This window comes from Ovis aries, chromosome 15, assembly GCF_016772045.2.
Source record: "Ovis aries strain OAR_USU_Benz2616 breed Rambouillet chromosome 15, ARS-UI_Ramb_v3.0, whole genome shotgun sequence".
In the NCBI taxonomy this organism is placed as follows: Eukaryota; Metazoa; Chordata; class Mammalia; order Artiodactyla; family Bovidae; genus Ovis; species Ovis aries.
The window spans coordinates 48,241,476-48,249,878 of record NC_056068.1 but is presented as its reverse complement, the minus strand read 5'-3'; the positions used below and the strand labels follow the sequence as shown (position 1 = coordinate 48,249,878).

Below are 8,403 nucleotides of genomic sequence, written 5' to 3'. Positions count from 1 at the left end.
AGTTAAAGAAAAATATGAACATAATGTTCCATCCATAATATTTTAGAGAATATGGAAATATTCAATTTTGAAAATTATTATTTGCTTTGTTAGTTTTCAGTTTGTCTTTTAGTGTGCACTGTTATGAGAAAAATAATGGTTGTTTTTTCTTTTTACGTAAAAGACTCTGAATTTATGTTTTTGACTCTTGCCTTTCAGAATGGTCACCATTCATGCCCACACACATCCCTATAGCTCAGTCTACCTAAACAGCTCTGCCCTTGTCAGATGAGTTCCTTTATGCTGCCTTTCTTCTGAGTTCCCTGTGATGGTAATTTTTAAATTACAGAATCCCTGCCTTGCACATCAGTCTTATTTGCAAACTATTGTTAATTAACTTGTTCTAGTTACAGTGGAGAATGTATATTATTTCAGAAATAAGGATGGGAAGAAATGTCATATTCAATAATCATATTGATCAATGATGATAAGTAAATGATCCCTATCATATATACATTAAGGTTGACATTAAACAAAATACATTTATGTATATCATAAGTCAAATTTTGAAGTAAGAATAACTATCAGAGTCAGCCATGAGCAGTGGTATGCCCCATTTTATACAACAGTAAAGTAGGTTTGGGGAATTTTTAATTTTATGTAAGTTGAGTTGTTTTTTTTTTTTTTTCTCCCTAAATATTTCTAAGAAAAGTTTCCCAGTATTCAGGTCTCTTTAAAATCTCATATTGTAAGTTATCTTCTCAGTTTCTTTATTCTAAAAACTGACTGGAAGACACAAACTGAAAGGAACCCATGTAAATAACAGTGAAAAAAGAAAACTTTGATAAAAGTGATTCATGAAATGTCAAAGTCAAATGCTATTTTTACACATTGTTTTTATTTAAATTAAGACATATAGATGACTTATAATTAGAAATGTGTTATTAATCCTTGGTGGCTCAGATTGTTAAGCATCTGCCTGCAATGTGGGAGACCCGGCTTTGATCCCTGGGTTGGAAGATCCCCTGGAGAAGGAAATGGCAACCCACTCCAGTACTCTTGCCTGGAAAATCCCATGGATGGAGGAGACGGGTAGGCTACAGTTTACGGGGTCGTAAAGAGTCGGACATGGCTGAGTGATTTCACTTTCACTTTAGTATTAATGCGTTATGTGCATATGTGTGAATATATATCTATACACATGGTATGTGTTTATGCATATATATGGGGCTTCCCTGGTGGCTCAGATGGTAAAGAATCTGCTTGCAGTGCAGGAAACATGGGTTTGATCCCTGAGTCAAGAAGATCCCCTGGAAAAGAGAATGGCTACCCACTCCAGTATTCTTGCATGGAGAATTCCAAGGACAGAAGAGCCTGGTGGGCTGTAGTCCATTGAGTTTCAAAGAGTTGGACTTGACTGAGCGACTAACACCTTCCCGTTTTTTCATACATGTATATGCACTTCCATGGTGGCTCAGTGGAAAAGAACCCATCTGCCAATGCAGAAGATGTGGGTTCAATCCTTGGATTGGGAAGATCCCCTGGAGAAGATAATAGCAACCTACTCCAGTATTCTTGCCTGGGAAATCCCATGGACAGAGGAGTTTGGTGGGCTACAGACTATAAGGTAGCAAAAAGTTAGATATAAGTTAGTAAATCAACAACAACTAAATATATATATATATATGTATATGTATATGCACTTGTGGTAAGTTGCTTCAGTTGTGTCTCAAAGAGTTGGATACAACTTGACAACTGAACAGCAAAAATCCTTATAATTTGCAGATTCAGTGTTTGTAAACTCACCTACTTGTTAAAATTTATTTGAAATATCAAAATCAATACTCAGAGTGTTTTCATTGTCATTGGTAATTGTGCAAAGACGAGCAAAATATTTGAATTGTCCAATACACATGTTCCCATCTCCACAGGGTGATGTTCTGCCTTCTTGTTTCAGATCTTATACTATAAATGAGTACCCTTTCTTGCAGTCTTTTTATAATGTGTTTTGTTTCTCATTTTTGTGCATCCAGTGGTGATTTTTGTGTACAAAATGGCCCCCAAGCAAAGGGCTGAAGTGCTGCCCCTGTTCCTAAACACAAAGCTGTGATTTACTCTATGAAAGAAATAATATGCTGGATAAGCTTCTTTAAGGCATGAGTTATAGCACCGTTGTCCATGAGGTCAATGTTAGTGAATCAAAAATATTATGCATCCAGTAAAGAAAGAGGAAATTTACAATCTGCATATGAGGCTGCTCAGACAAGTGCTTAAGTAACATTTACAGTGTGTGATGATGCTATGGAAAAATGGGAAAATGGCTAAATTTGTAGATCATGAGATAGTAGTCAATTAAATAATATGTAGTGGGCAACCTGGTTGTGAGGGCAGAATCCAAATAAATTTACAGACACATCACCCAGGTTGAGGAAAATGTGTAACCCTTTTTGACTAGTTTTATTATAATGAAATACTGCATGTGATTCCTTATTTGTAAGAAATGCATATTAATTGTGTTTAACATATATTAAAATGAATCTTTAAACAGAAACACACACACAAAAGATTACATGCTAATTGGTTGATGAAAATGTGTCCAGAAGCCCAAAAGAACTTCATGCTGTATTTCTCCAAAGGAAAGATGGTTCAGAATTTACTGGAGTGTTTGCAATGACTTCACAGAACATAACTGCAGCAAATAATGAGAACAGATTATGTCTGTAGGTATATGTATATATGTGTATATTATGTATATCCATATATATTCTGAAATTCTAGTCTATTGAGATATACAGGAAAATATATGCATGTTTACATATATATACATACACACATGTTTATGGCATCATTAATATGTTTGAAAAAATGTTTACTTAAAGAAAAAGTTAACTAAATTATGAAACTTCTACAGTATTCCATGTTATAGGAATTTTAAAAATGAAGGAAGCCCAAAAGTTTTAATTACAGAGATGTCTGTTTTGTGACAGTAGATGAAAAATTCCTGAGGAGCAATATTTATTATATGAAACTCATTTTTATTTTAAATAATTCCACATATATTCTGGTATTAAAAAGCCTGCATATCACACTCTTTAATCAACTCTGATAAGAAAGTAAGGAGAGCAAACAGAAGAAGCAATTTACATTGTTTGAGTTTTATATAAGAAAATGCATTGTTTCAGTTTAAATAAGAATATCCTGTGTGTTTTTCATGAGATGTGGTGTAATTTTGACCTAATTGATTTTTCATATATGTAGAAGTCACAAAAGTTTTCATATATATTAAAGATTATATAATTTTGTGTTTGCAAAGTTATCTAAGCATAAATTTTAAATGCATTGAAAGGTAAAAACAAGCTAAATAAAATACTATATATATCAAATCTAAATTATAACTCAGTCAAGATAAGCAGAATATGGAAGCTAGAGGCAACACTTTACCAATGAACTTAAAAGAAAAAAAAACAACTTAAAATGCATTACAGACAGTCTGAAGCAATGAAATGACAGAGGAATATTTCAGAGAACAGAGAAAGTGGACTGTCTAAAGCTACATTTGCAGAGTCACCTGCTGTTCCTAAGGATAAAGCAGGAGGAGAAGAACAATTTTTTTTGCTAGCAGAAAACCAATTTTAAAAGTCAGGAAAAAACAGCAACAAAAAAAAAAAAAGAGAGAGAGAGAGAGAGAGAGCAGGCAATATAAGTATCTAACTGCAGGTGAGAAAGAATAACCCAGAACTAAGACTGATAATGAAGTAGTTTTCACATAACATATTGGCTGAATGGAGCTTTCCCAGTGACTCAGACAGTAAAGAGTCTGCTCACAATGCAGGAGACAATCTCTCCCGCAATCTCTGGGTTGGGAAGCTCCTCTGGAACAGGAAATGGCAAGCCACTCCAGTCTTCTCAGCTGGAGAAGAATTCCATGGACAGAGGAGTCTGATGAGGCACAGTTCATGGGGTCTCAAAGAGTCAGACACAACTGAGCAACTAACACACACACACACACACACACACACACACACACACACACACACACACACACACACATTGGCTGAATGGGAGACCGAAAATAAAGAGAACTTTAGGGGAGGGGGGAAAGAGTTTTTGGCAGTCTTGCCATGCTTGACTCACAGGATTATTAAGCTGGGTTATGGATTGTATACTTAGCTCACAGTTGAAAGCTCTAGCAAGCAAAATCTTACATGCAGAAATGTAGACAATAAAGTGGGAGAGGAATCTCAGTTGAGTCAGAATCTTGACTAGATAAATGTAATAAATCCTGGCTGGTAAAGAACCTTCCTGCCAATGCTGGAGATGCAAGAGATGCAGGTTTGATCCTTGGGTGGGAAAGATCCCCTGGAGAAGGAAATGGCAAACCACTCCAGTGTTCTTGACTGGAAAGCTCCATGGATAGATGAGCCTGCTGGGCTACAGTCCATGGGGTCAGAAAATTTTATATGTCAAATCTGACACCCTAGAAAAATTACTAGATTTGGCAAGAGACAGGAACATGAGTTCAGAAACATGGAGAAAAAGAAATAATTGAAACAAATGCGCAGTTGTTTTTTATTGTAATTATTAGTCAAGAATTTTCAAGTAATGGTGTTTAATATGCTCAAGGAAACAGCGAAACAAATAGTAAATAAATGAGAAAATTGAGAATTTCACCAAAATATACCAAAATTAAAATTAAATAGAGAGACAAAGAGATAGGAAGAATGAATTAGATGGATATTATAAAAACTATAAGCCACAAAAACTAAACCTAATAAATCCGGAAGGCAGAGTTACAGAAGCAGAAGGTAGGATTAGTGATTTAGAAAAAAAAGTTAGTTGAAAATAACAAAGCAAAGTCTATAGGTCAAGATATATTACTAGAGAAAAAGAAATACTTTACCATGATTAAAAGGTCAATCAACCAATAAATTATATTTGCTTTAATATTTACTTAATAAATGGAAGTGTCTAACTACTCATAGCTTAAAAATAAAAATTCAGTAGTTCTAACAGGAGAAATAAACTACACAGTAATCCATATTCATGGTGGGAAATTTTAATTCTATTAAATGCTAAAAACACAACCAAGGAACTGTAAAATTATAAATAATGAATTCATATAACATTAAAAAATTTGATTATAGACATATAAATATATAGATATGGAAATAGTTACAGATATAAATAATACTGCACTCAACATGTATATCAACAAAAAGTGACAACAGAATGGGTCATGAAAAAAGTTTAAATTTTTATTTTTAAAATACACTTTAGTGGAATATTATTAATGATAACTATCTGAAAAGTTAATAATAAGACAGGCATGATGAAGATTTGCATGATTAAAAAGAAAGAATGATGATAACAAAGATGAAAGCCATAACTGAGTCCTTAATAGTTGCTAAGTCCCATGTAAAGACCATTATATAAAGATATCTGTCATATTACACTATGACAACCACCATCCTTCGTTCCCAAAGAGACTTACTTTTATTCATAATTAAAAGTTAGACAGCTTAATTTGTGACTATAAACGTTTTTCCAATGTATAAATTTAGGAAGTGACTAAATAAAGTTTTGAACCAAGTTCATTTGACTCCAGAACTCTCACATGTAACCAATTTTGACCATTTTTTTCATACCAAATTGAAATCTGCTTTTTCTATTAAATATACTTGGCAAACATTTGATTGCTTGCACTCAATGGTGATGAGCTTGAATAACGAAACCTATCAATGAAATATTATCATTAGGATATTAAAATCTTAATAAAAACAAAATGAGCTTTGCTTAACACTAAAAAAAAAAAGAAGAAGGCAAAAAAAAAGACATTTAGAAATCAATATAGTAAGAATTCCAGGGCTTCCTTGTGGCTCAGTGGTAAAGAATCTGCCTGCCAATGCAGGGGACACAAACTGGATCCCTGATCCATGAAAATCCCACATACCATGAGGCAACTAAGTCCATGCACGACAACTACAGAGACTGCACTCTAGATCCTAGGAGCCACAGCTACTAAAGCCTTGGCACCTTGGGGTGTGTTCTCTGCAACAAGAGAAGTCACTATAATAAGAAGCCTGTGCACCACAACTAGAGAGTAAGCCCTGCTTCTTTAACTAGAGGAAAGTCCTCACAGCAATGAAGACCAAGCATAGACAAAAATAAATAAATTTAAAAATTAATAATAATTTAAAATTTCATAATTTCTGTCCAGGTTTCTTAGACCTCCATCCTTACTAGGTCAAAATTGTTTGTTGAATCAAATAACTGAATGAACTTTAGAACAATGTTGGTCTACAGTAAGTTTAAAAGTTGCCTTTATGTTCAGAACATTCATAGAAATCCAAAATACCAAAAATTCTGTTTTCAAATTGCTCTTTTTATAAAGAAATTAAGTAGACACTTAAGAACAATAAAAAATATAAGGATAGCATTGCATGCTACAGTCCTAAATTTGTCAGAAAAAAACATTTCATGGCATGAGACTCACCAGTTTGGTAGCATAAAATACTTAGTAAATATAACTTCATGAAGAAGGATATATTTATAGACATTTATGTCTATAGTCTGAGAAGGCAATGACACTCCAGTACTCTTGCCTGGAAAATCCCATGGACAGGGGGAGCCTGGTGGGCTGCAGTCCATGGGGTTGTTGGGAGTCGGACACGACTGAACAACTTCATTTTCACTTTTCACTTTCATGCATTGGAGAAGGGAAATGGCAACCCACTCCAGTGTTCTTGCCTGGAGAATCCCAGGGACAAGGGAGCCTGTTGGGCTGCTGTCTATGGGGTTGCACAGAGTTGGACACCAGTGAAGCAACTTAGCAGCAGCAGCAGCAGCAGCATGTTTATAGTAGACCAGAAGGAGACATTCAAGGGGTGGATTTTGATGAGACAAAGTAATCATTAAAGATTTTTTAATAGCTGGAGAATTAGGACTTATATACCAAACATAGGAGGTGGGTCCTGTGATTCTAAGTATAAGAGAAAATTCAGTTATGTTCCACTATGATCTGTAGAGGGTCTCTGCATTTTGTTATTTCACTCAAACATGGCCTTGGTGATAAGGAGAGTCATGAGTTTTGATTCTTCCTTCAGACTATTATTTAGTCTGTGAACACCATATCATCCGTTATATTTCACATTTTACTAATGTATTCATCAAGTAAGATGATACTCCAAACCACTAACTGGATTTGCAGATCACATATGCTCAAGAGATGACACATTAAATCCATAGGATCAACTAGTTCTATCAAATGTCAAGCCTGACCTTTGAAACAGAACATTTTTTATTACCTTATTTTGAATGTTCTTGGTCTTCACCCCATAGACAAAAGTGTTGAGGAAATGTGGAACCAGCAGCTAAAGAATGGACAAAGTGATACATATGTAAGATGAGATATATGTGGTAAACCTATGAGTACAAAAAGAGAGAAAAGCAGTACTTCCAGTTTTGGAACTGGAGCTGGAAGAAGATATGTATGTGGGGAATACATGTATTAAATGCCTTAAGGCATGCCTCTTTCTGGGGAAGGTGTAAGACAGTGATAAATATTTGTGTATAGGACAGGGTGATCAAAATAAGGTCAGAGTCACCAACAACAATAGCTTCAAGGAGACCATAGAACTTATCAACATCTGCAGTGGTAATCCCTACAAGGGCCATATATTCACAGTAAGCATAGAATATTAACTGAGTTCTGTAAAAGGTAAGATGGCACTTTAGGAGCAATATGCATGGGATGAAGAGAAAGGTTGCCCGCAATGTCACTCCAACTCCAATGTCAGTGACTAGCTGTTGGCTGAATATGGTGGCATGCCTCAGAGAATAACAGATTGCTACATAGTGGCCCACAGCCATGGCCAGCAGGACTCCCAGTTCAATACCCTGACATGCGTGGATGAGCCACATCTGAAAGAGGCAAGCCTCAAATTAGATCACCAACAAGTGAGACCAAAAAATTCCAAGCATCTTGGGGACAATGCTGGTGCTAAGTGCAATGTCCGTGTCTCCCAGCATGGCCAGGAAAATATACAGAGGCTCATGGAGACTGGGTTCAGATTTGATGATGATCAAAAGTAGAGAATTTCCCATCAAAGCAATGATGTACATTGCACAGAATGGACTCCCAACCCAACACTGTACAGGTCAGCACAGAGGGCGTAAACACAGTGTCATTCATAATAGACATGGCAGTTTAGGGGTCATCTTAGCAAGGGGGCAACACTGGACAAACTCTGAATCTCTCTACTCTCATATACCAATGCTATTTTCAGCCAGTCACTCAACTACTGAATGACAGAAATAAGAGAACAGTTTCATTAGCTTATCGGTTTTTTTCCAATAATGAGAAAATGACAATATTGAGACCTATGGAAAGTTTCACCAGTACTCACTTTAGCACAATTATCCCCC

At 35.5% G+C, this 8,403-nt stretch overlaps 1 pseudogene; it reads right to left on the bottom strand.

The window, feature by feature from the left end:
• Positions 1–7,226: 7,226 nt before the first annotated feature.
• LOC101105946 (olfactory receptor 52A1-like) lies at positions 7,227–8,179 on the bottom strand (annotated as a pseudogene).
• Positions 8,180–8,403: the final 224 nt, after the last annotated feature.